Below are 25,854 nucleotides of genomic sequence, written 5' to 3' on the forward strand. Positions count from 1 at the left end.
CCTCTGGGAAAGCCCCACCAAATGCTGACCCCTCCCCAGGGAGGGTCAGGACCACTTCCACAGGCTATTTAGACTCACGCTGGAAAAAGGAACACGTGGTTTCATGGCTTTGGGTTTTGCGTGTGCTCTCCCTCTATTCCCCCCCCACCTCCCGCCATGCTTCCAGCCACCCAAGAGCGAGGCATTTATTAAACATGGGCATTTTTGATGTGGTCTAATTGGAGTTATTTTGCATCAGCGAAGAGGCTCTTCTTGGGATTCTTTCTGACAGTGCTGTGTTAAGCAGCCGAAGCCTCAGTATTAGCCCTTGGATCTGATTCTGAGAGTGAAGTTATTTTTTACTCTTCCATTTTGATATTTTTTTGTTTTGATTAATTCTTCATATAAAATAAGAAAAGGTCAAATTCATTCTTTTGAATTTGGATACCCACTTTCCTCAGCATTATTTATTCAAATGGCTATTATTTCTCCACGGACTCCCCCCAACACTCTTGTCAAATGTTCCTGGACCAGAGTGTATGGGGCTACTTTGAATCTCTCAGCTACACTCCGTGGATACAAGTGTCTAACCCAGGTGAGAACCACACTTGTGTCTCATGCTCTCACTTCTTGTGTTAATGCCGTTTCCTCTCTTGTGACTTTTATGTCACGCTAACTGCATTGAGTTTGGAGTGAGGGGTCGCTACTTAACCATCAATATCTGAGTGGTCTTGATCAGATTCCCTTTCCCTCAATGACAAAAAAAATATTAGGAAATACAGGACGACATAAAGGATACTTTTTTTCAGCTTTTAAGAACTTTATTTCCCTCCCACCCCTTTCCCCCTTTGCTCAGGGGTCTGCAAAGCAGTTCAGGACCACCCAGTGGTGACTCCAACTCACTTGGTGGCCTGCACTGTGGGAGCTGCTGACCAGTCCTCAGTGGCTGGCTGGGCACTCCAGTCTTCAGTAGGAAACTGCTGGGTAGGTACAGAGGGTACCTGCACACCCTCATATCAGTCTTCCCCCCTGACTGAGCAGAGGTGACTTCAGGAGCTGGTGCCAGCCATTTGCCCTGAAATTCCTCCTTGGTCACAGCCTTCTCAGCAGTATCTTGCTCCTCCTTCTCAGTCTCCTCTGGGTCTCTGTAGAAGTCACCATCAGGCATAACCTCCCATGGGTGCTGATGCATAGTGCCACGCATGCTGAGTATTTCCCGGGCCAGCACCCACCCCATCAGACCCACTGAGTGAGCTCCCTAGTTATGGCATGGGATGACAATGTCCACGCATCACAGAGGAGAGTCTATGGTACACAGAGCAATGGTGACTGGGCTGACATAAGATGCCTCTGTGAGGGGCTGGGGGTCAGCCTAAGCAGGCTTTCTGGGACCACCAGCCCCCAAATCATGACATGGAAACTTCTTATTAGTTATGAACGCTCAGTCTTCGTTCATGCTCATTCTGACTAATTCTTAAAACTTAATTGAACCTTCTCTTCATCTGTGTTTTGCCTCAGGGCTTTTTATCTTTCTTTCCTTCTGTGTGTCCTACTTTCCTGCTTCCTCCGTGTCTGTCTGTCTGGTGACTGCCTGGCTAGCCCCAGCATCTCCCTCTCTATCTCCTCCATTCTCTCTTGAACCTTGCTTCTTCCTCCTACTTATCTCCCTGTTTGCCAGCCCCACATATCCCTCTATTGCCTAGTGATTGGTCATTCAGCTTTTTATTAAACCAATCAGTTGCCTTAAGCAGGAAAGATGAAACAAATGTAACACATTTTCACAGAGTTAAATTAATATTCCACAACATATGTGTAACATATCTTTTTTATTATTATTTATTTATTTATTAAAAATTTCCACCTCCTCCCCACCTCCCATTTTCCTCTCACTCCCCCCTCCCCTCCCCCTCCCCCTCCAGTCCTAAGAGCAGTCAGGGTTCCTTGCCCCATGGGAAGTCCAAAGTCCTCCCGCCTCCATCCAGGTCTAGGAAGGTGAGCATCCAAACAAACCAGGCTCCCACCAAGTCAGTCCATGCAGTAGAATCAAAACCCAGTGCCATTGTCCTTGGCTTCTCAGTCAGCCCTCATTGACAGCCACATTCAGAGTGTCCAGTTTGATCACATGCTCCATCAGTCCCAGTCCAGCTGGCCTTGGTGAGCTCCCATTAGATCAATCCCACTGTCTCAGTGGGTGGACACATCCCTCGCGGTCCTGACTTCCTTGCTCAATGTAACACATCTTTACATAGTTAAAGTCTTACTCCGTAGCATCAGCCCTGGGATCAGTCACCACTGGAAGCTGTGGCTTCCTGAAGACTGCTTGGATCTGGTTAGTGAAGGTCCCGGGCATGAAGTGGGCAGTGACTGGAGTGACTCCAGGGACAGCAGCAAACATCAACACGGCTTGCTGACCAGTGCTCCTGGAACTTCAGCGGGTTCTCAATGGCAGTGGTAGCCAGAGCTGCGAGCCACAGCACCTCCCAGGCCCTCTTCATATCTGCTGCTCCATCTGAAAGTCAAGGTTGGTGCCACCTAAGTGGGTCCCTGCCACAAAGAATTCGAGGACATCCTTCTTCTTCATCTGCAAGACATCAAGGGATCCAGACACTGTATAAGTTTCCCTTTGAGTTGCCATGGGAATCAAGAACAATGCCGTATTGACCCGTTCCTGCGCAGCACAGAAAGTGGGACATAACTTTTAAATGTACTCTAACCTCACCACTTTGCGCCAGCCACACCCCCAATTGATAATTATCATTTCTTGGGTAAAAGGGTACAAGAAGTTCAAGCCTTTGATAAATATTGCCAAACTTACCTTCAGAAAGATGGTGCTGCCTTGTGGAGCACTGGCCGTTTCGAGACCATGGAAAGAACCAGTCATTGGGGGGACACTTGGCGCCCCGTTTTAGAGGTGGCTCGCTTTGCACTGCTTCCCAGGGCACGTATTTCAGTGGAGGCGCTGGTCCAGGGCTGATGGGCAGAGCCACTTCAACATGTCCGTAGGCCCTGTATGTTCTCTGTCATGAAGGTCCCGCCCTCAGCACGCCACACTTCATAATGCATTCACATCCGACCATATATCTTTTCACCCTACAGAATTGTTAACAATCGTTTCCTTTCCCCCGTTTTTAAACCATATATATGGACGTGCCAATTGACTCACCACACTGGCCTAACTGGTATATTACATCCCGCAAATATTCACTAATTTCAGTGTGCACTGATTTTTGCTTTCCAATTCTCCCCTCCATTTAAAAAACAATCGTTGCCTCTCATGAAACTTTAACAATGTGCATGGAGGAACCTATTATGCATTTTGCCCAGTTCCCGGTGGTAATATTTGATGAACTACACAGGGCGATCATATCAGGCCGTGCTGTGGCACTGACAACACAGAGCTTGTTCAGGTCCCTCCTCTTTCTCAGTGTGTGTGTGTGTGTGTGTGTACGCGCTATTCAATTTGATCACTTCTTTGGCTTGGAACAGTGAAAACACTGAGCATTTCTGTCATGGGCCCCCTCAAGTATTCTTTTGCAATCTTCTTTTTACGATCTCAAGGACAGCAATTTTTAGGTCTCAATTTTATTTTTTTGTAGCCATGACGTCTAAGCAGTGATTCAAGTGTCTGAAGGATAAAAATGTTCCATTGTCAAGATAAGCTCATGACCATTTGCATACAGGGCAGACATCAGTAGACTCTAAGGACATGTATTTCATAAGCTTACAGACACCGGAGAACAGTCACAGAGGAATTTAGACCTGGAACCTAACAATCTGGCCTTTAAATTTTCTGTTCCTGTCTTTCTTTCTTCTTTTTTAAAAGAAGATTTCTTTATTTTTATTTTATGTGCACGGGTGTTATGCCTGTGTGGTACACCGTACGCATACAATGCCCGCAGAGGCCAGAAGGGGGCATCGGATCCCCTGACACTGGAGATACAGAGAGCTGTGACCCACCATGTGGGCTCTCAGAACCAAATCGAAGCGGGTCCTCTACGAGAGCAGTCAGTGCTTTCAGCCGCTGCGTCTCTCGAGCCGCAGCACCATTACTTCTTAGCAATGGACCAGTTACCCCTGCTGCCTGAACTCGTCTGTTTCCTCACTCCGAGCCCAACACATTCAGTAATATTTCTGCTGGATCTGTTTGGGATGGAAGGGAGCAACAGAGTCGCAGGGGCGTCTCATAAAAATCCACGCGCAGGGAGAGAAGACTTCCTGAGGCTCCTGGGAGAATCCTTCCCGGAGAGTGCCGAGCTCCAAAGGCCACCCCTGAGTGTATGAGCAGAGCCGGACTGGCACCGAACAGAGAGCATTTCGCTCTTGCCTTGATGCTATTAAATCTCTGGGAACAGGGCACATCACTTGTGTCCCGGCAGAGTAGTTTGAGGTGAGGAAGGGGTCCCTGCTGAGGTCCGTTACAGCAGGAACCGTTCTGCAGGGATCCCTCGGTAAAACTGCAAACGGATGGGGCCATCGCCCCAGCTCATTTTGCAGCGGTGTCAGCACCGGTAGAGTTTTAGGATTGCCACCAGGTTCTGAGTGAAATGCTGAAGTCTATTGCGACCTGATTAACAGCTACTCCGGGGGCTGAAATAAGCCACCTGGCTGACTAGCGGAGAAAAATCCCTTCCCGCATCAGCCTGGCACTCTATATCATGCGCAGTCTGGGACAAGCTGAAAAATGAGTTAACAACTCCAAGCCTGTCGTGAAACTCCTGTGGAAGCAGTTACGGAGCCCTTCCAGGGAGAATCGGCATTTTGTGGGTAATTGACATCCGAACTAATGGTTATAGTTCATCTAATGAGTATTTATCAGAAGACCGGGGTTCAAGACCCGTCTCTGCCACAAGGGACAGTACCAACAAGACATGTCCTCTCCTGAGTGAGCCTCCGTCTCTTCAGTTAGAAAACAGAAGGATGGCATTTGATGACCACAAAGGGTCCTTCAAACCCGGAGAGAGCAGCGCCGGTGTCTGCTGTCCCCAACACTTGAACTGGTGCTAGGTACATCTCGGAGAACATCTCCAGCCATTGAGGTTTTCTGTCTACTAAAGAGAGAGTGGGAGTAAAAGAGAGAGAGAGAGAGAGAGAGAGAGAGAGAGAGAGAGAGAGAGAATTGGTCTGTGCAGAATGCATTTTACTGACTGAGCCATCTCTCCGGCCCTTGCACGTATTTTATTGTTAATTTCCAGGTATAAAAACAGTACATGATTTAATCCTTTCTCTACTGCACGTGGCAGGAAACCTGACTTAATTTGCGTACACAGTAAGAGACAGTTTATTTCCTCATATAATGGGAATGTCCAGACATGAGGGCCAATAAAGTCCCCGGGGACAGATTTCTTCCTTTCTTTGCCTCCAGGATGGCTTCACCCACTGAGGCAAGTTTATCCCATGACCACGTGTCAGCTACCAGCAGCTAAAGTCAGTGCTCCAGGGTCCCAGGGACAGTGCCTGTCTCTTCTTGCCCCAGATCCCAAGTAAGAGTCCAGACATCCTGTTCTAACTGAATGACTTTGTTCACCAGGCTCCCCTGAAACAATCCCTGTTCACCAGGTATGACACTAGTCGATTCTCAGGCTTCGTTATCAGATGACCTAGTAGTGATAGTTGTGGTAGAGAATCTGGAACCAGGGTACCTGGACCACATAGTACCAAATGGAAACTGGGCTTAGCTGGGCTGAAGGCACAGGCTCTCCAAAGGAAGCCATAAATGCCCTTTGCATTATGGAAATAAAATAAAGTTTGGGGAGTTTGGAGAAACAAGTCAACTTATGTGTCTCCTAACTTCAGCACTGAAAGACTTAGGGCATTGACCCAGAGGCTCATTGCCTAGTAGTCTTCGTCTCAAGGAGATAAAGTTGTGCTAGCAGTTTTGAATTTGAATATCATTTCACTTAGAAACTTGGAAGGTAGGCTTTTAAAATTGCCACGTACGGTAACATTCAAACCCATAATATAATAGCTCAACTAGACTTGGACACCATTGACCACCATCTCATTTAAACCCACCAGCATGCTTGTACTCACCCTTGGACATGTGGTGGTGGCGGTGGGGATGGTGGTGGAGGTGGAGGTAGTGGTGGAGGTGGGGGTGGAGGTGGTGGTGAAGGAGGTGGTGTGTGTGTGTGTGTGTGTGTGTGTGTGTGTTCACACATGCACGCCACAAGTAGGTAAGTTGAAGGACAACTTGTAGAAGTTGATTCTCTTTTTCTACCACATGGGGGCCCAGGGTCATTGGACTTGGCACTTAGAGCCTTTATCCAGAGAGCCATCTCATCTCAGCCAAGATAATGTAGTTCATTGACCAAATAAATAAATAAATAAAACACTCAAGGCAGTGAGGGAAGCTGGGCTGCCAGAGGGAGAAGTTGAAACCCAAAAGAGCCCCCAGCTCACCTACAGAAGCTTTATAGCTAGAAGGGCCCAGGGGTTTGTCACCTTAAAGATGCCTGACTCTTCGTCCCCTCCACTGATTGGGAGGCAAGGCATTGGTCAGGATGGCTCTGGTTGTGGGCAGTCCCCTGTGGAGTGTCTGCCTCCCCACTGAAACCCTGACAGAGTGTGGCAGCGCCTGCTGCAGCCAGGCATTTTAGAGGCAATGTTCCCGGGAAGACAGGAATCCTCACCTTTCATTTCTTATTATTCCTTCCTATGGCACAAGAAATATTTTTTTCTCTAAACATCATTTCAAACATTTCTTCTTCTCTAAAGCTTAAAATGTGATTTCTTATTTCATATAAAAAGAGCCTCATGGTGGAAGAGTTGCTAGGCAGCAAGAAGACCCAAGTGTGAATCCCAGCTCGGCCATTTCCCAACCATGTGGTCTTAAACACATTTTCTCACCTTTGGAAACTTCATTTTCATCTTCTAGAGTAGGAACCTGGGCTTGGCACTCCTGCACTTGGGCAGGACACCCTTGCTGTGGAGGCTGTACTGTCTATGCTGCTGGATGCTTAACCTTGATTGTTACCGTGGCAGGATTTGAAATAACTGAGAATACAAACCTCTGGGCATGTCTGTGAGGGAGTTTCTACACAAGGTAATTGAGGTGCGACAATTCACCTCAAATGTGGGTGCCACTCTAGCACAGTCTGGTGTGCCCACTTGAGCGTCAGCATTCACGTCTTTCTGCTTTCTGATTGCAGATGCAATATGACCAGTGGCCTTAAGCTCCTGCCGCCATGATTTCCCCACCATGATGGACAAAGTCCTGAGACAGTGAGCCCAAACAGACCCTTCTTTCGGCTGTTTTTATAATGAGTTTTGTCACAGTTACGAAAAGATAACTTATGTAAGGTCTTTACTCACCAGATCCATGGCCTTTCATGGCCACTCCCAGCTGTGACATTATAAAGATGCCTCCAGACATTGGCAAATGTCTCCTGGGAGACCGTGCCAACCCCAGCCCAGGTCTAGTCTTGGCACTTTCTTCCCCCATGGAATGGTTGTAATGGTTAACCAAGATAAATCTGTCAGCCCTCAGACTCCAAACCATGACACAGACAGTCATGTCTCCAGTGCCATCTCTTGTCCCCACCGCTGCCCCATTGTCAGTTGGCCAGAGTCTAGGGTGTCCCAGTAAATTCGCACAGTCCCACTAAGTACTTGTTCACATCTTGGTTTATACTGATGTGTGGAAATGTCTGGACGGCAGAGGGCCTGTGGAGTTGAAGTCAGACCCGGTAGTACCTCCCAGGGCCATTTCTATCTGGCATCCTTGTAAGAACCCCGGGGACACAACTGGAGCCTGGGGTTGGCTCTCCGTTTTTCTTGTCCGCCCGATTGTGCCGTCCTCTTTGAAGGACTGGAGTTTACTTTCTGCCTTTGCACAGGTATCTAACGCCTAAAACGGGAGCTCAACAAATGTGGTTTCATAAGGCCACTAAGCAACTCACATAAAGTCCTGCGTCAAGTCTGTGACCTGCTTTCTTCAGGGAAGGAAGCCATGCAGTATGGAGTCATGCAGTCGCACTCAGTTCTGATGCCCACCTCTGCAGTCTTCAGGATCTTGGAATCTTCTGGAAGGCAGAAGTCTGGGAGCCAGACTGGAGAGGTTGTCTCTGTATAGTGGTGGAAAGAGACTCCATATCTTAATGGCATCTTTGACATTCCTTGGTCTGCTATATCGCCCAGTCTCTACCTTCATCATCACAACGGCAGACTCCCGGGAAGAGTGACTGTGACCAAATTCTCTTGTTTAAAAATCAGAATGTTAGTCCTCATGTGACCTCATCTTAACAAATTATACCTGCAATGATGCTATTTCCAAATAAGGTCACATTCTGGGGACTGCAGGTTAGGATTTCAGTGTACAGACTGAGAAGGAACCTGGCTCAACCCATGTTGAATTCTAGGGAACATTAAATGCCAAATGCTATAGGCTCTCAAAGTTGTCTGTTCCTTCACAAATACATAAGACCACTCCGACTTCTACTGTCTTAACCCATCAAACCTGCAATGGGCAGCTTCTGTTCCAGGCAGTGGGCTGGGTGGCAGAGGCATTAGAATGAATGAGGTAGAGCCCCTGACCCAAAGGATGCCCATTCTAAACAGAAATGCAGACGTAAAGAATGGCAATTCCAAGGGTCTTTGCAGCTAGATCCGTTTTCTTAGCTCAATACGACAAAGTGTACATCTAAGGTCTTCTGGGGTCAGAATAAATGTCTCAGATGCCACCAAGGAATGAAGAAAGTTCATTGTCCAGAGAAAGTCTTCCCCCTTTTTTCCCTCTGTCTTCTCTTTATCTTTGGAGGAAAAAAATTTTCCAAGTGTCATGGTCAAACCCGACTCTGATTTCTTGTGCAAAGTTTAAGGTGACCTTTACCCCTCCTAATATATCATTTTGATGAAGCCAAAATTTTCTGAGATTCTCAAAGACTAGCAGAAAAATAACTTCCAAAACTGGTCCCAAATTGGTAACTGAAGATAAGTTGGAGGGCAGTTCTCTTCTCAAGTGTTACCGTATATCTTTCTTCATTGCGTGTTGATAGTGTATTAAAATTGAAATAAAAATAAAATATTATCCGTGCCATTAAACCTGACCGGTTCTCACTTCACCGGTCTCCAAACCCCTATTCTTGCTGAAAGATGGGCCCTCTTAACCCACTCTTGGAAAAGATGGACAGCAGGAGAGAGTCCTGGGAGGCGGGACCTTCGTCTTTTTGAAAAAACTCCCCTGTCGTCTTTCAATATTTATGGTGCACACACACGATGTGAAGCACTGCATCATGGGACGTCCTTTGCTGCCAGGAAGACGCTGGTGATAGCAGAGATGGTAAATGGACTGGGGGCTTCGTGAGGACAGAGTTTGGGGGAGGGCATCTCAGGCATGTATCCAACAATAAACGCTACTCACACCCCAGTAGACCACACCTGGGATCCATGGCCCCCAGCTTAGCTGTGAACATGCACACTGGCATCCCTGGGAGCCAGAGATTTTTCACTAGAGAGAGGTCAAAGGTGAGAGTTCAAAAGTGAGATGAAATTCTGAGTCAGTGAGAGGAACAGGGACCCAGGACCAAAGTTGGGTGGGTGGAGCAGAAGGCCACTCCTATGTTTTACAGGACGTGCCAAGAAGAGAGGATAACAATCCCACTCGTGGTCTGCTTGCCAAACAGGCTGATGTGGGCGCCTTCTGCCACCTCTCTGAGAAAGGGGTATCGTTCTGAAGTTTGCACTACACTCTTCATGGGCTGGTGGTGTCCTACACTAGAGAAGTCTATGTCTCAGTTACTGTTGCTGTAAGAAAATACTCAGAACTGGGTAATTTATAAGCAACAGAGATGTGTGTCTCCCTGTTCTGGAGGCCAGAAAGTCCAAGATAAAGGCACCAGGAGATTTGGTGTCTGGAAAGAGCTGTTCTCTGCTGCCAAGATGCTGTCTTCTTGTATCTTTACATGGCAGAAGGGATCCAATGCATGCAAGCTATCCAGAGTATCTTTTATAAAGTCATGGGTCACATTCTCTACTTCACTCACAACCTGAAGTCTCCTCTGCTGAAGGTCCTTCACTCATCTCAGCCCTCAGCTCCCTGTTCCCATTCTGTCCAGTTCTCCTGGGAAACCAGCATTCATAAGTGAATTTAGGGAGTGTGGAGGCTAATGCTTTGCCAATTTAACACGAGCTGGAGTCATATAGAAGAGGGATCTCATCTGAAAAAAAAATACCTCCATCAAATTATCCTGTGGGGAAATCTATAGGATATTTTATTGATTAATGATTGATATGGAAGGGTCTAGCCCACTATGGGGCCGGCTCTGGGCAGATGGTCCCAGGCTGCCTAAATGTGATGGTGTGTTTTCCTGTTCTCCAGTCTTAATTCTCCCACACATCTGCCACTCACACCACTTCTTTCCCAGCCTGTAGCTTCTCCAAGCTCGGTTCCCTTCTGTAGAATGTAGTTTAAGTCCATCCAATCTGCTTCATAGGGTTGCTCAGAGGATCCCTGTTTAGAATTGGAGGAGCAGAAACCTCTGCGACCTCTTCTCGTCTCTCAGGTGCTCCAGCGTCACCGTGCTGTGCCCTGTGCCCTTCTTTGCCTACTGCCTGGACCCCAGCTCCACCCTGGACTGAAATGTGACATCACTCAAAGTGTTCGTCATGCAGAATACGACCATGCTCTACTTATCCAGCACCCAGGTTTAGTGGTGTGTCATTTGTATTTTAATAAATTAAAGCTTACCTGAAGATCAGAAAAGTAAAACAGCCCCCCTGGCCAGCCTTACAGACCAGGCAGCGATGACACACACCTTTAATCCCAGTAGCCACACTGGTAGCCATAGAAACCAGGCGGTAGTGGTGCCCGCCCTTCATCTCAGCACTAGAGAAGATTATAAAACGGAAGGAGACAGCTCTCAGTCACAGTCTCATTCTGAGATTCCTGAAGGCAGGGCCTCCATTTCAGACTGAGGTGGAGGTAAAAGCCAGTGGCCGGCTGTTTTGCTTTTCTGACCTTCAGGTTGAATCCCAGTTTCTGTCTCTGGGTTTTTATTAACAGTGCTTCACTCAAGTCATGCAGGTCCAGCATCTTCACAGAAAAATCTGTCAGAACAGCTGTTATCATCTGGAAAGTAGTCACCCCCCTCTCTGGTAAATTTAGGGTTTATTAAAAACGGTTTCTTGGTTCTGTAGTTTATGGTGGGCCTAGATAAGTAGTTAGAACCTGCTCTTAACCAGAGTGGGCAAGTCACAAGTTCTTGGTCATGATTTCAACATCCTAGCACAGACTTCATAGACTTGCTGTAAGAATTAAGTAACAGGAAGCATTTGTGGCCTTTTGCAATCTTGGGACAACGGGGCAGCTAATTTGGAATTTAGAGTTATTTGGGAGAAATAGTACTGATGTTTGAGGAGAGTGTTCCCGAGAGGACAAGAGTATATCTTCCTAAGGACCAACTAATTAGTTAAATAAAAAACTGAATTTGAGGGCATACGCTCTGTGCCAATCACCATGAATCTGATCCATTATATCAAATTTGCAATCTACCCAAGCTTCATGCCACCTTCTAGAAGGGCTAGAAATAAATTTTGTTGCTGTTGAGAAAGTCTTTCAGAGCCCCTGCTCTCTCTACTTCACTCACAACCTGAAGTCTCCTCTGCTGAAGGCCCTTCACTCATCTCAGCCCTCAGACCCCTGTTCCCGTTCTGTCCAGTTCTCCTGGGAAACCAGCATTCATAAGTGAATTTAGGGAGTGTGGGGGCTAATGCTTTGCCAATTTAACACGAGCTGGAGTCATATAGAAGAGGGATCTCATCTGAAAAAAAAATACCTCCATCAAATTATCCTGTGGGGAAATCTATAGGATATTTTATTGATTAATGATTGATATGGAAGGGTCTAGCTCACTATGGGGCCGGCTCTGGGCAGATGGTCCCAGGCTGTATAAGAAAGACTGATGAAGCCATTTGGAACAAGCCAGGTCTGTTTCAGTTCCTGCCTACAGGTTCCCGCCTTGCTCTCTGACCTTGACTCCCGTTGATGACAGACTGCTGCAAGGAACTTCTAAGGGAGATAACTCCTTTACTCCCCAAGTTGCTTTTTGGTTATGGTGTTTATCACAGCTGTAGAAACCCTAAAACGGGCAGGAAACATGAGCGCACCTTAGTGGATTTCCAAAAGGTATAAGCTGATGCAAAGGTAAAAACTCAGAATGGAAACAACACACACACACGCACGCACATGCACATGCACACTCATGTACACCAGCACAACTTTACAAACACATTTTGTCTCAAGCCAGCTATCCACAAAAATTTCAGGACACATGTTCATTCCCTAAACGTCTTGGGTAACTGGATGAGATTTTCAGCAATATCTCCTAACTTCAGCAGTATAATTCAAACACTCCCACTAGTGACGTCACTTCCTGAAATACGGACATATTTTCTCTGACATTTTAGGTGGAGAAAAGCAATTATCTTCTAATACTGGGATATTGGTTCTTATTTGCAGCCTAAATGTGATGGTGTGTTTTCCTTTTGAAGTCAGTATATGCTATGCAGGGAGAAAGCTTGATTAGCAAGGCCCCCGCCACTCACTGCTCTGTGTGTGTGTGTGTGTGTGTGTGTGTGTGTGTGTGTGTGTGTGTGTGTATGAGAGAGAGAGAGAGAGAGAGAGAGAGAGAGAGAGAGAGAGAGAAAGAGACGAGGGAGTGTTTCTTCCTCTTCTTTCCCCACACCTGCTTCTCCTTCCTGTCTATCTACTCTCCAAAGCTTGTCACATCAGGTAGATTCAGACACAGGCTGTCTAATCGGTGGCTATCAGTGAGACATAAGTAGATGTGACCCTTACAGCCACTGTGCCAAGTCCCAGAAATGTGACAGGATGAAAGGTGTAAGTTTATATTATTTATTTTTTGAAAGGCAGAAAAGGAGAAACATTTGGGCAAGGCTGGGACTACTTTTGAGAAATGAAAAGTCCAATTTGGTTAGGCTGCTGAACCAGGGCTGACAGGAACTTGAGAAGACATTCTCGGGGCTGGAGAGCCTCTGTCAGACCAGCTCGCTTCCGGACGTGAGTCCCTGACAAGGTGTGCCTTCATCCTGCTCAGAGAGCAAGAGCGGGCAGCCCAGTCTCGGCCGGGTGCTGCTGTGAGCAGCAGATGCCCCCCTGGTCCTCCACAGGTCCTCCATCCTCTGCTTTGCCTACTCTCCCTTCTGTCTCTCCTCTTTCCCTGCTTCCTTCCTCCCCCTCACCTGGGTCACATCTGGATTTCCCCGTCTGTGACACGTCACAGCTCTACAAAGAAGCTCAGTTCTAGGTCAGTGACCAAAAGTCCTCTTCCTTGAGGTCTAGAGCTTCACCAGGCCCTCACCTCATACAGGGATGCCGTCAGTGTGTTGTTCATAATCGCCCTTGGAACTGCACGCTACACACAGTAGCTGGAGACAGACTTTTAGCATGAAGGAAGAAAAGAGGCGTTACCCAGTCCTCCCTAGGCGCTGGAGACAACTCTGAGCCTTTCCTGCTACCCACAGGTCAATTCTTCCTCCCAGGGTCTTACTTTGAACAGCTCTCAGGGAAGCGCCCACCGCCTGCACCTCCTCCAAGGCAATGGTTACCTTCCCCATCACTGTGTCTTCACCCTATCTGGTCCGTGTCCATGTTACAGCGGACCCGCTCACCCCACTGTGTGCTACACTCCACAGGTACAGGGCTTTCTGGTTGATATTGGGGAGCCCTTGTGATGCCTTACCTCACTTTATAGTCACTCAGACGACAGCCGTCCTTGCAAACCAAGATGGCGATTCCTCTTTGTACTATTTCATCCATCTCTTCAGCAAAGACAGGACGATGAAGACGTGAAAATCCCATTTCTGTGAAGAAACTGTCAGAGATGCATATCAGTAAAACAGTTTTGCAGGGTGATTTGACAACAGATTAAAAAATAATGTAATATGCAGAATTGTGGGCTTGGAAACTATTTCTTTGAATTTATTCTCCTGGAAATGATTTCAAATGTGCCTAAAGATGTGTCCAAATAGGCATTTATCACTGCTGGTGTTTATAAAGGTAAGACACTGGAAATCCAGGCAAATATCTATAAGGTGACTCTTACCAGAGAGAGTTTAACAAAAACTGTATCAGGAGGTCACTGCTACCCATCAACAGAAGAGAAAAGGAAGACAGGAAAATCCAGTGGTATAACTAAGGTGACACAGTGTGTATATAAGGGACCTGGAAGTCACTCCTAAGCTGTCTATTGGAGAGTTTGCTTCTTAGACCCTGTCTTCAGATATGTGGCAGGGGACAAGAGGCCCAAATGAGCTAAGGTTCAGAGAGAGGGGAAGGAGAATTGGCGGCAGGACCCAGAACTTGACTACAGTGTCCACAGCTTGTTATTCGCTCGACTTGCCTGTTTCTAGTTTCAGAAGCAATTTTCTTAAAATGGTGTTTCCCTGGCCCCTTCGCCGACCCCCAGGACAAACACTTCCTAAGGTTCTGTTTGGAGCTTCTTATTTAATTCATCTCCCCCTATAGCTGCCAGCATCCTCACGAAAGGTACTAATGATTAGATAGGTCTCTTGTCTCCTTGGCCCAGTGAGTCCATTTCTAGACCTGTTCAAGCATATAGCTTAACAAACCTTTATGATACTCAAAGATCCTCAAGCAACAAAATGAAATACATAATTTCATTCAACTTGGATGAACAGCAACTAGTACCCAATATGTACTTCATAAAATTTTGTTGGTTTGAGATAGGATGTGTCTCGATGGTAGAGCCCTTGACTAGCAGGTATAAGCCTTGGGGTTCATCCTCAGTGTGAAAAAAAAAAGATTCATCAGCTTGAAGATAGAAAAATGATGAAGTTAATAATTATTGACCTGGGAAGTTATGAATTTATTGTTGTTACATGAGTCAGAATATATAAGAGGGTTTCTTTATACTAACGACTTATAAAATTTATCTATATAAAAAAACCACAGCACACATCTGTAATTCTAGAGTTTAGAGCATGCATGGGTTCTACAGTGAGACCATTTCTCAATAATAAATAAATAAATAAATCTGGAAAAGCACATAAACAAGCAATAATGGGGTTTCTCCAGGCTAGGGGGACTTACACTGCACTTTTATAGACTTTTCTTTGTCTGCGGTTTACCACTTGATTCTCCCCAATAAACAGAATGAGCCCCTGTAATGATTATTTTACGTTAGGAAAGAGTCATCTGAATGACTGGCTCCTCTCTGACACTAAAGAGAAGAATTTACATGTAGTGAGGGGGTCGTAGTAGAGCCGAGAGGCTCTGAGACGCTGTGCCAGCCCACGCTGTGGCAGTCAATGAGATTCCAATTCCCCGTGCGCCGAGGCTGTGACAGGGAGTCATTGCCCTTGAAATGGGTTTGCATAATATAAAAAATCGGGATCACCTCTCACTGACGAGAATGTTAACGTTTGTGGGAGTTCCCACGCCTGCTCCGAGGGAGAGTCCTGTGACATCGGGCCTGTGTGGTGTGAACTCAATCATTGGCAGAAAATGTGTCATGTAATAGGGATATTACACGGGGTGGTATTATGGAAAACCCTAATTGGCACCAAAGTAATTCTTACTAGAGTGGACTATAAAACCTTGAGTGCCATTCAGACTAATCACCCCTGTGGCATTCTGAGCAAATGCAGGTTAATGGTGATGATCTTAATTTTTTTATTAATTAAATTAAGTACATGATCTGACGGTGCAAGCCCATTGTCGGCGTTCATCATGCCGATAATGAATGGTTTGAGCACTCAGCACCTTTGGCTTCACAGAGCCCTGAGCGCCTCGGTTCGCCACTAAGGACCTCAGACAGATCTCCAAGTGGCTCATCCAGGCAGAGAGACAACAAATAACGAGGCTGAGAGCCGAAGACTGTGAGCCAGCGGTGGCGTGGCCTTGCTGGCTGGGAGCAGACTCCACCCTCGGCTGTGTTGTTGGGCCTGCTGCTCTTGGCCTCTCCATCTTGGATTCCTCCTTAGCTGTGGATTTCTCTGAAGAGTTAGATGCAGGCAAGAGAAACAATGCCAACAGTGACTGTGAAAAATGCAGATATAAAAAATCGAAGACATGGATATATCTTCTTTGAAAATATCAGATGTGAAATTAGGTGTTTAAATATAAGTAAGCATTTCATTGCTCAAGACACCAGGCTTTGGCTGCCTGAGACTAGGGCAGAAATGGTGCCTTAGTCATTTTTGATTCATATCTCCCTGACACCAGGCTTGTTCTAGCTCATGTCTGGAGCTGTGACAAAACACCACAACAAAATCAATTTAGGGTGCCTTTGGCATAGAGTTCCAGGTCACAGTCATCACTGTGGGGAGGTCAAGGCAGGTACCGCACATCTACAGTCAAGAGCAGTGAAGATGAACAGACGTATGCTGCTTGTTTGCCTGACCTCACCATTAGTCTCCATTCTTAGACAGTTCTGGACCTCCTACCTAAGGAATGCTGCTGCCCACAGTGGGCCGGGGCTCCTCACATCAATTGACAACCAAAGTCATAGTCACCAGCCAACCTGGTCTCCCTTCTAGAGCGATCCTAGATTGTCAGGTTGACAATGATAACGACAAAGCCCCTTAGTCAACAGCCACTCTCAGTAAGACAAGATGACATGATTAGACGTGCTTTGTTCTGCGAGCTTAGCCCCCCCCCAATATTTATTCTAAATTAGAATCTCTGGGTAAACGAGTGTGAGGAAAAACTGTGAGGATTTTACATTTCACAGGAAATTTGCAGTGCGTGTTAGTACGGGAAAGTTTGTAAGTCCAACCGAAAAGAAACAATTCAAACTCATCTACCCTTCAGCGTTGAAACTGTGGGTGGCAATCTCTCACCGGGTCATGCAACTAAATGTGGGCATTGTCAAAATTTTGGCAGCAGACAAAGGTTTCTGAGCACACAATGACCAAAAGTTAACTCAATCTCCAACGTGCACTGAACGTATATGGCTTTGCTTCTGGCTGTAACAATCAGTAAAATTAATAATGTGTCAACAAGCTTTTAAAATAAACTTCTTATAATTTATTATCAATAAATGCTTGGTTTATATGGCTATTTTATATATGTGGGGGTCAGATAAAGATTTATCTGGTAAAGGGAAATCAAAAGTGGAAAAAAATGTAAAGATCCTGTGTTGTCTAAATTATCTACCAGAATTGTTCAAACAGATAAATTTCTAACCTCCCACAGGGCACAAACTAGTAGTAAGAACTGCAGAGTTTTAGCCTTGGAAGGGACATGGGACATCGTGTATCTATACCGTCAGTGCATTGCAAGGATTCCCTCTGTGGTATCCAAGATGTATACGCCATCTCTGCTTGAACAACCCCATTGGCAGCTCAGAATCTCCCAGCACAGTTGATAAAGTTAGGGTCAACTTTCCTCTCTTCCTGAGCTCAGATATGGTTCTGTGTGGTTCTAAATCACACTCTAGTACAATAGAACGATCTACTCCTTCAGGTCTATGTAACGGTTCTTATGTACTCAGTCGGTGCATCCAGAATTTTCTCTCTCCACACTTCAAAGTATAATGAAAATAAATGGGGAAGGTCATCTTGGAAATTGGCAGGTAGAGTTGAAGTGAGACCTGTCCTCATAGCGAAGCCGAAGAAACAGAAGAAACATCTATGGTGTTAGCCAGGTTCTCCAAAGGAACATAACTGATAGGGTGAATGTGCATATTAAAGTGGATTTATTAGATCTATTTTCAGGATGTAGTCCAACAGTGGATAGTACAACAATGGTTATCTCACACTGGAGAAGCTTAAAACCTCCAGTTCAGTCCCCAAAGCTGACTATTTCAACAGTCCCAGTCAGGCGACGATGGCCTGGAGGACCCCTGGAGAGCTGCTGCTGGTCTTCAGCCTACATTGGGATCCTGAAGAGGGGATGCTACAGCAATAGCACAGATGAACTTGCCAGTGAACGTGAAGCAAGCAGGCAAAACGCAAAGGTTTCCTCTTCTCTGTCCTTTTCCCTGGGCTGACACCAGAAGGTGCTGGCCAGGTTTAGTGTTGTGGGGAGAGGGCTCAGAAATTTGGGTTTTTATTCAGTTGATTCCAGATGCAGTCAAACTGACACCCAAGATTAATATCACCCCCACCTCATTAGTTCTTTTCTCCGTGAAAGCCTCTGTGTTTTGTGAGAAGCAACCTATTAGGGCGTTACAGCCGTAATGGAAACGAGTGGTCATATCCGCAGGGCTTGGGGAACTAGACCAGGTATGAGTATGAGGCAGCGCTGGCAATGGAAGCTTCTAGAGAAAGTCTACCCAGGTGTGCCACCAGTGACGCCTTGGACGAGACCACTGGCAGCAAATGCCAGCTAAGAGAGGCACCAAGGTTACGGTGGAGATTTTTTAAAAGTGGGAGAAGGCACTGTAACCTCTCCAGGGTTCAGAGCAGCTAAGGGTCATCTTTAAGGATGATGCCCTTGCATGGACCTCCTACAGCTGCCTAATCCTGATGCTTGACACGTTTACCGTCACTAAGCAGCCAGAGCCCAAGGGTGGAGGGGATGTCCCCAGTGCTGAACTAAGAAACGAGGCAAGGGTTGTTACAAGCCCCAAATTCCACCAATACCCCAGTGCCCCCTTGTGTCCCAGCCACGTGTCTGTGTAGGCTGTACGGGTTTTTCTCTCTTCTGCCCCCAATCCGTGAGGAGAACTCATGTCCCTGCCTGATGTAGTCTAAATGTCACTGTCCTAGCTGCACTGTCCCTCCAACTATAGGAATAGTCCACCTGTTTCTGTATTCTGGGTTTTTATTCCTCAGAGCAATTTGTAAGTATGTGTTTATTCCTTTATTAGTCCAATGAGTGCATAGTACTCTATACTATAAATTTTATACACACCCATGGAGAGCGTTAGCAAAGGCTGTTCAATGAATCATGGTCAGGCCGTGTGCTCTCTCAAGAATGGGAGCTTTTGCAGCCTCCAGAGGTGGGTTTTACAGATAGAATTAAGGAGACATATAACCGAAAGAGTCCCCCCTTTTAATTGATTACTTGGGAATCTCACATCAGGCACCTCAGTTGTACACATCTCCCAGATTCCATACCTGCCTCCCCTTCCCCTGTGACCCCCTCTCCAAAAAGGCCATTTTGTGTGGTCCATATATTCACTGAAACATGGTTAAAATTCTGGTGGCCAGCCCCTCAAAGGAGGATGAGTCTTTCTCCACCAACCATCAGGAGGAGAGAGAGCCATGCTGAGGCCAGAGCAGGTCAGGACCAGCTCTCCCATGCCCAGGCCACCATGTTGTCCTCTGCATCAGCTGGAGAAGCGGGGAGTCAGAAAGTTCCTTTTAATACCCTGGAATTGTGCGAGCACACGCTGCACAGGTGTGTGTGTGTGTGTGTGTGTGTGTGTGTGTGTGTGTGTGTGTGTGAGCCCTGCTCAGAAGCTCTTTGTATTCGCACCCAGAAATAGTTCTACTACCAGAGGAGGATCTGCTGTTCTCCCACCCATGATGACCATGCTGGAGGTGTTTGATAGTAGTCGGCAGCCAGTCCAGTAACTCCATCGCACACACCCTAAGGCTAAATCCCCCCTCCTTTGAGGCTTCTTTGAAGCTCCAAGAAGCGGCTCTCTTGTCTGTTTATCATGATAAGAACAAGTCAGTTAGTTAACTTGTTAACCAGTCCTGCCCTCCTTCGTCCTCTTCTTGGGTCCCATCAGGCGTGTGCTGTACTGACCCGAGAGACTTAGGCGCCTGGAGAGTGCACACCGGCCAAAGCCTTTTTAATGAGGAAGCTGTTCTCTTGCACTTGTGGGAAACGAGGTTTTCCTTAAAGTTCTAATTAAAGCTGGCTGAGCTGTCACTGAAAATACCAGACTAGGATGGCAACCCCTTCACAGAGCTCCCGGCCTCATTCTCAGCTGGAGAGACACGGGAGGCCCCTAGGGAGGGAGGGCCATAGGGAAGGAGCTTCGAGCTGGGAGTCCAGGTCCTGGGAACATTCTAGGACAGATAGTGGATTGGGAGTTGGAGTAAAGGCAGAAGGGCTGGAGAGAGAGTTCGTGTTCTCCTTCCTCCGTGGTATAATGGCTTATAAGATGTCCGGAGGACACGTGGCCATTCACATTTTTACTCGTAGCAGGGACCGATCCTCTCTGCTTGCTGCTTTGACTGCACAGCACACAGCGGTAGCCCTTCCTCCACCCTAACGCAAGCAGTTCCTTGATGAGAGGAAGGGTAGAACCACCTGTTTGAGTCTGACACCCTGAGCCCTGTCAGACTACCTCATGGACCTCACCTCCCAGCCCATACTGCTCCCTAAAGCTACCTGTGATGTTTTTGAAAGACACTCATGCCCAGACTGCCAAAGCCAGGTATGGGTGCCCTCAACACTCAACAAATCTACTTCTAGGTCAATACCTAACATAAAACAACAACAACAACAAAAATCCCCTGAAATCACACAGGATTCATAACAGCTTCGCACAAAGCTGCCCAAGGCTCCCACAGCCCCTCCCGTAAAGCCCCTTCCCTTCCCTCACGCTATCCATGCTCGCTCCCATGTAAATACACACATATAAAAAATTAGAATCCAAGATCCTCGCCTCAAGGAGACTGTGGCTTGCCTTTACCGTGTTTGGTGTATCATCCAGTTCCAGTCCAGTCCCTGCAAATATCATACTTTCATTTGTTTTAACAGATGAACAAAATACTGCATTTTCATGACCCATTTGTCTCTAACAGGCATTCAGGCAGATTCCATGTCTTCACCGCTGTGACTGGAGGAGTAATCACTGTGGAGATGGGAATATCTGTGGGCTGGAAAGTCGGGTCCTTAGCAGCGGTCTGGCCGGGTCACAAGGTAGTTTCTTTTTCTTTTTAGAAGCTTGCACCGAATTTCACAGGGGACACACTGTCTTACATCCCGCTAGCTGGGGGCTAAGGACTCTTCTTTCCCCATATCCTCGCCAGCGTATGTGGATATTTGCTTCCTTGACAACGGCCCTTCTAACTAGAGTAAGAGAAAATCTCAAAGCAGTTTTAATTTGTATTTCCTTTATAAATAAAGATGTTAAGATGTTGGATGCTTTAAAAAGTAGTTACTGGTCCTTTATGTTTATGTGTACGTATGTATGTATGCATGTATGTATGTATGTATGGCTTCCATCTGAAGCACACAGACAGTCTTTCTCTAATTCCGCAGACTGTTCACTCTGTTGATAGTCTCCTCTGCTTTGTAGAACTCTGAAATCTCATGCACTCCCAGCTGCCAATTCTTGCAGCTAAGTCCTACGCCATTGGGGTTCTATTCAGAAAGTTCTTACTTACACCTGTATCGTGAAGTGTTTTTCTCTAGCAATTTCAATGTTCATGTTTTAAATTATGTCTTTGTTCCATTTTGAGTTAATTATTCGTGCAAGATGAGCGATACAGATTGAATTTTGTTCTTTCAAACGTGGATATCCAGTTCCCCAGCACCGTTTATTAAACAGGCTGCCTTTTGCCAGTGTGGTTTTTTGACACTTTTGTTAAAAACTGGGTGGCCATAGCTGTGTTGGTTTATTTCTGGGTCCTCAATAATGTTCCATTTGTCTACAATGTCTATCTTTGCTCCATTGTCACCTTATCTTTGTCACCATGGCTCAATTGCACAGTTTGAGGTAAATATTGAGGTAAGTATCTCTCTGCTTAGAATTGCTTTGGCTATCTGTGATCTTCTATATTAATCTTAAATTTTTTTTTCTGTTCTGTAAAGAATGTCATTAGATGCTGGCTCTTGAAGTTGGAGTGAGAGTGAGTAGCATGTGGCCTCCGAGTGTCACTTATTACATGCAGGTGACATGCAGCTCATTTAGGAGCTCATTTCAAAAAATATCATCATAAGGCTGAATGCGGAAACCAAAGCCATTCAGCTAACAAACAGAAAAATCAGGGTTGCTCTGATGCCAGTACAGAGTTAATTCTGTCACTACATTGTCTACCCTACGCTGACTCAACCCTCTCACGGTTGGTATCTGAAGAGGAGATTTCCACCAAAGAGATCTTCCCCCACTTGAGGAACAAGTCCATGTGCCAACTCAGAGGGACAACTCTTGGCCCATGCTAGGAAGGAGCACATTACCCAGTCAGGTCACATCTCTCCTGCAGGGATGACATACGTAACTACTTTCCCCAAAGTCACAAATTCCATTTAAAAACGCATTTTGAGGTCTCGTTGAGCAATTTTTTTTTATAAAACATGGAAATGAAATGTGAAAACCACTGTTTTGATTCATAACAGCTTATCACAGAAACAATGCTTCACTGATATCTCTGACTTGAATTTTCCCTTTCACATTCCTGGAATTTTTACTAAAATTTCCAAGCATTTGTTTGTCTGAAGGTGGGGAATGGGGCGCAGCAAGGTAGGGCCTAGGAGCAAACAACTTCCTAGAGATGGTAACATTGCCAGTGTCTGGAAAAGCAACCCCTCTTTGCTTGAGTTAGGAGTCTACTGTGGAGTCCAGACATCGCCAGTTCACAATCCTCTGGCTGCGACCTCTTCAGTTTTGAAGTCACGAACATGCACCACCACATTTGGTTTCCATGCATTTTTCGTATCAGTCTGAGAGCATCCATGAAGTATCTGACAATATGGGGTGTTTCCTCCTCTGGTAGTGAATACTGGTTAATTGCAGGTAACGTTTTTTCCTAGGTTAATTTAAAATGGAAGTCTTCAGTAAAACAACGTTTCAGCAGAAATTTAGGTCTGATTAATAGGCAAACTGTGTCCTTAAAACTTTCATAATAATAGTGTTCCCAAAATAATCGAGTTGGCGACACACTGTGACAATGCCTCCCCGGAAAGTGCCGCTATGATTCTGTTGGCTTTAATGGAAAGTTGCATCTTTCTAGGAGATGTTCCAGGTTTTGAAAAGTATTAAAATGATGAATTTTATTTTTTATTAGAAGCTGGTGTTTTCCCTTGCATGTGTGTGTGTATATATATGCATATATGTACACACACACAAACACACACACACACACACACACACACACACACACACACACACACACATATATATATATATATATATATATATATATATATATATATATATAGTTTAAAGATAAACCCTCCTTTATGGGCCTCCTGCTGCCCAAAAGGCTCCTTGCTCCTCCCAAAGGTTTCTCGCTGATCAAATTTTCCTCACTCTTTTCTTAAAGCAAACACTGGAGGCTTTCAGCCGCTACCCAAGATATCACTTTTAAAAAAAAAAAAACCCTAAAGGCGGTTTGAAAGGGCTCCAAAAAAGCATGACATTCAATCAAAGTTCGGTAAGGAAGTTTTAATGAATGAACTTAGTAAATTAGAAAGCTCTGCAGTGGAGTGATTACCTCTCATTTGCGCATTAGTGTTGAAATTAATTAAAATGTTTAAGCCATGGGAGGCAGGCTACCTCGCCAGGACCTGCCTCTGTCCTCAGAATCGGTCTGGAGCCGGCAGTGATTCATCTTACAGCCCAGAGAGAGATAAAAGAACAGCAGGGATGACTGTGCTTTCAGCGGTACTTAGGCAGGGACAGGAGAGCAATGCCGCTGCCCTGTGACGTCATGACCCAGCATGGGGACCAAAGGACCCCTCTCTTTTCCTCCCTCCCTCTGTCCTCTGGACTGAATCTCTGTGTTCCCTTCTCTGCCCGCTGATTGCTGGAGCCTCCCTTCTCCATTCACAGATGAGCTCTGTTTCCCTGACTTGTTTAAACCCCTTGCCTGCGTTAACGTCCATGCGGTGACACACACACAGAAAAAAGAGGCTCGGTGCCCTGGTGAATTTCCCTAAGATCAACTCTGGAAGGTATGAGACTATAATTGCCTTAAACAGACTCTCAGACACACAACAATGGATTTATTGTCCAATTCCCTTGACAACGTACAGTGTAGAAACCATCTTTTCCAGAAAGCCCCAATGTTCCGTCCCCATTACATTTTTAAATACCTCGTAAGCTCAGCTTCTTTCCAGAACGGTGGGTCTGGGGATCTTCTTCTAGAAACCCATTATCATGTGGCTGTTTAACAAATCTGAGCCTGCTTAAAATGATAAGTGAGCCGATCTCACAAAAAGAAAAGCCCTCTTTGACAGGAAAACAATCTCATCTGGGTCTCCTTGGATCACAGATGGATGGACTTACGTCAGGTCTAGTACCAAAACTGTTTCCAAAAAGTCAAGGCCACGCAAGGCCATGCAAGGCTGTGCCTATTCTGAGGTCCAAATGAAAGGATTTGCAGAAGTTAGTGACCTCCCACAACTCTGAGTGACTTCAACTAGGAGAGAATTTTCATGATTTGCTACGGGTCTATGTTCATAACTTTAAAAACTGTCCATCTTCCTTATTTTTTACTCTATAGATTTCTTGTCAGCTTCAATGTCAGAGGTCACTGCCAGAGTGTCCCTTTGGTACCCATTAACTATAACCAGCAAACTTGTTCACTATTGATCCACTATGTCTAAGTATCTATTATGGTGGATATAAAAGGTGGCTTCACGTCTTTCTAAACAGATAATTCATAAAGGCCAAGGGGTCACGGCTTGTGATATATTACTCCGTCACTGTATCTGCGAGGGAGTGGAGAGAGAAGGAAGACAAGACACGGACACCCAGGGGTCATGAGTGTTAGATCTGAGAGGTGAAAAGTTGTGTGTCAATTGGACACATTATCATCCATATAAATAATAAAAGGCATTAATAATATTTGCTCATGACCTCATTATCGATTCCAGCAACTCAGAAGCTGAGGTTCTTTGAGTGACTGAAGACAGAGTGGATTTTTTACACCCGAAGTTCAGCTGCCGTTGAACTTGAAAATGGAAGTCCACTAAAGACAGTAAAATATATTCTGTGGCCTTATATTGGATCCTGGGATTGATTCGTTTTGCAGGTAATGCATCATCAGGAGCAAGCCTAGTAGGACCCTGTATGAAAGAGCTACTGGGGCCATGCTGGGCTCAGCACATCCCCATTCTTTTTAGGAGTGTTTGATTCATCCGCTGGTTTACATAGAACAGCAATGCACTGCAGAGGCCATGGTTACTGCTGCTCAAGAGTCCTCTGCTGGAGCCCAGAACCTTCTCGAGGAGGTCTGTGGGGATGCAGTCTGTGAGCATGGCTCAAAGGGTGGCTGGCACGGAGCTGTTTGGACTCTGTGTATGTCCTTCCACCCCTGGAGAACTGGTGGTGGTGCACTTTCTCAACACCTCAGTTGGGAGAAGGTGAATTGAGATGAATCATGGTAAGTCGAGATAGTTAAAATGTCATGTTCCGTAAGTGTGAATGCACCCTTCCAGTTCTGAACTGTAAAGCGCAGCAGAACACGGGAACAAGGAAAACAGAGATAGCAGGTAGCCCACAGAGACCTCCTCAAACAGCGATGCTCTGTGGGGGATCAAACACCCCTGGGTAAAGCACCCAGAAATCTATACCTTTGCACACAGGCCAACATAATACACACACACACACACACACACACATGCACACGGATGCATGCACACATACACCCACACCACATGCGCGCACACACACATGTAATAAATAAATGTGCTAAAAATCTTAAAAGAACCTTTCTGATAATGTAACAAAACTAAAATCCTCCTCTCTCTTTTTAAACCTTGTGGGAGCTGTGTATATGCACAAACGTGTGTGTGGCTGCAGGAATACGTGCTCCAGAACACACATGTGAAGGTCAAAAGATAGTCATGATGCCAGCCATTGTCTTCCACCCTGTTTTGATCCAGGACCCCTATGTTGCTTATAGTTGTGTGTGCCACCTAGCTACCCACAAATACCTGGGAATTCTCCTACTTCTGCTTCCCATCTTACTGGAGGGACACTGAGGTTATACACGTGGGCCACCACATTTGCCTATGGGTGGTTTGAACTCAGGCTCTCAAATGTG

The 25,854-nt window shown here is 45.9% G+C and overlaps 1 pseudogene; it reads right to left on the reverse strand.

The window, feature by feature from the left end:
• Nucleotides 1-851: 851 nt before the first annotated feature.
• On the reverse strand, nt 852-4,453 carry LOC125412668 (small ribosomal subunit protein uS2 pseudogene; annotated as a pseudogene).
• Between the last annotated feature and the right edge of the window lie 21,401 nt (nt 4,454-25,854).

Source organism: Myodes glareolus, chromosome 3, assembly GCF_982192425.1.
Source record: "Myodes glareolus chromosome 3, mMyoGla1.1, whole genome shotgun sequence".
Taxonomy (NCBI): domain Eukaryota; kingdom Metazoa; phylum Chordata; class Mammalia; order Rodentia; family Cricetidae; genus Myodes; species Myodes glareolus.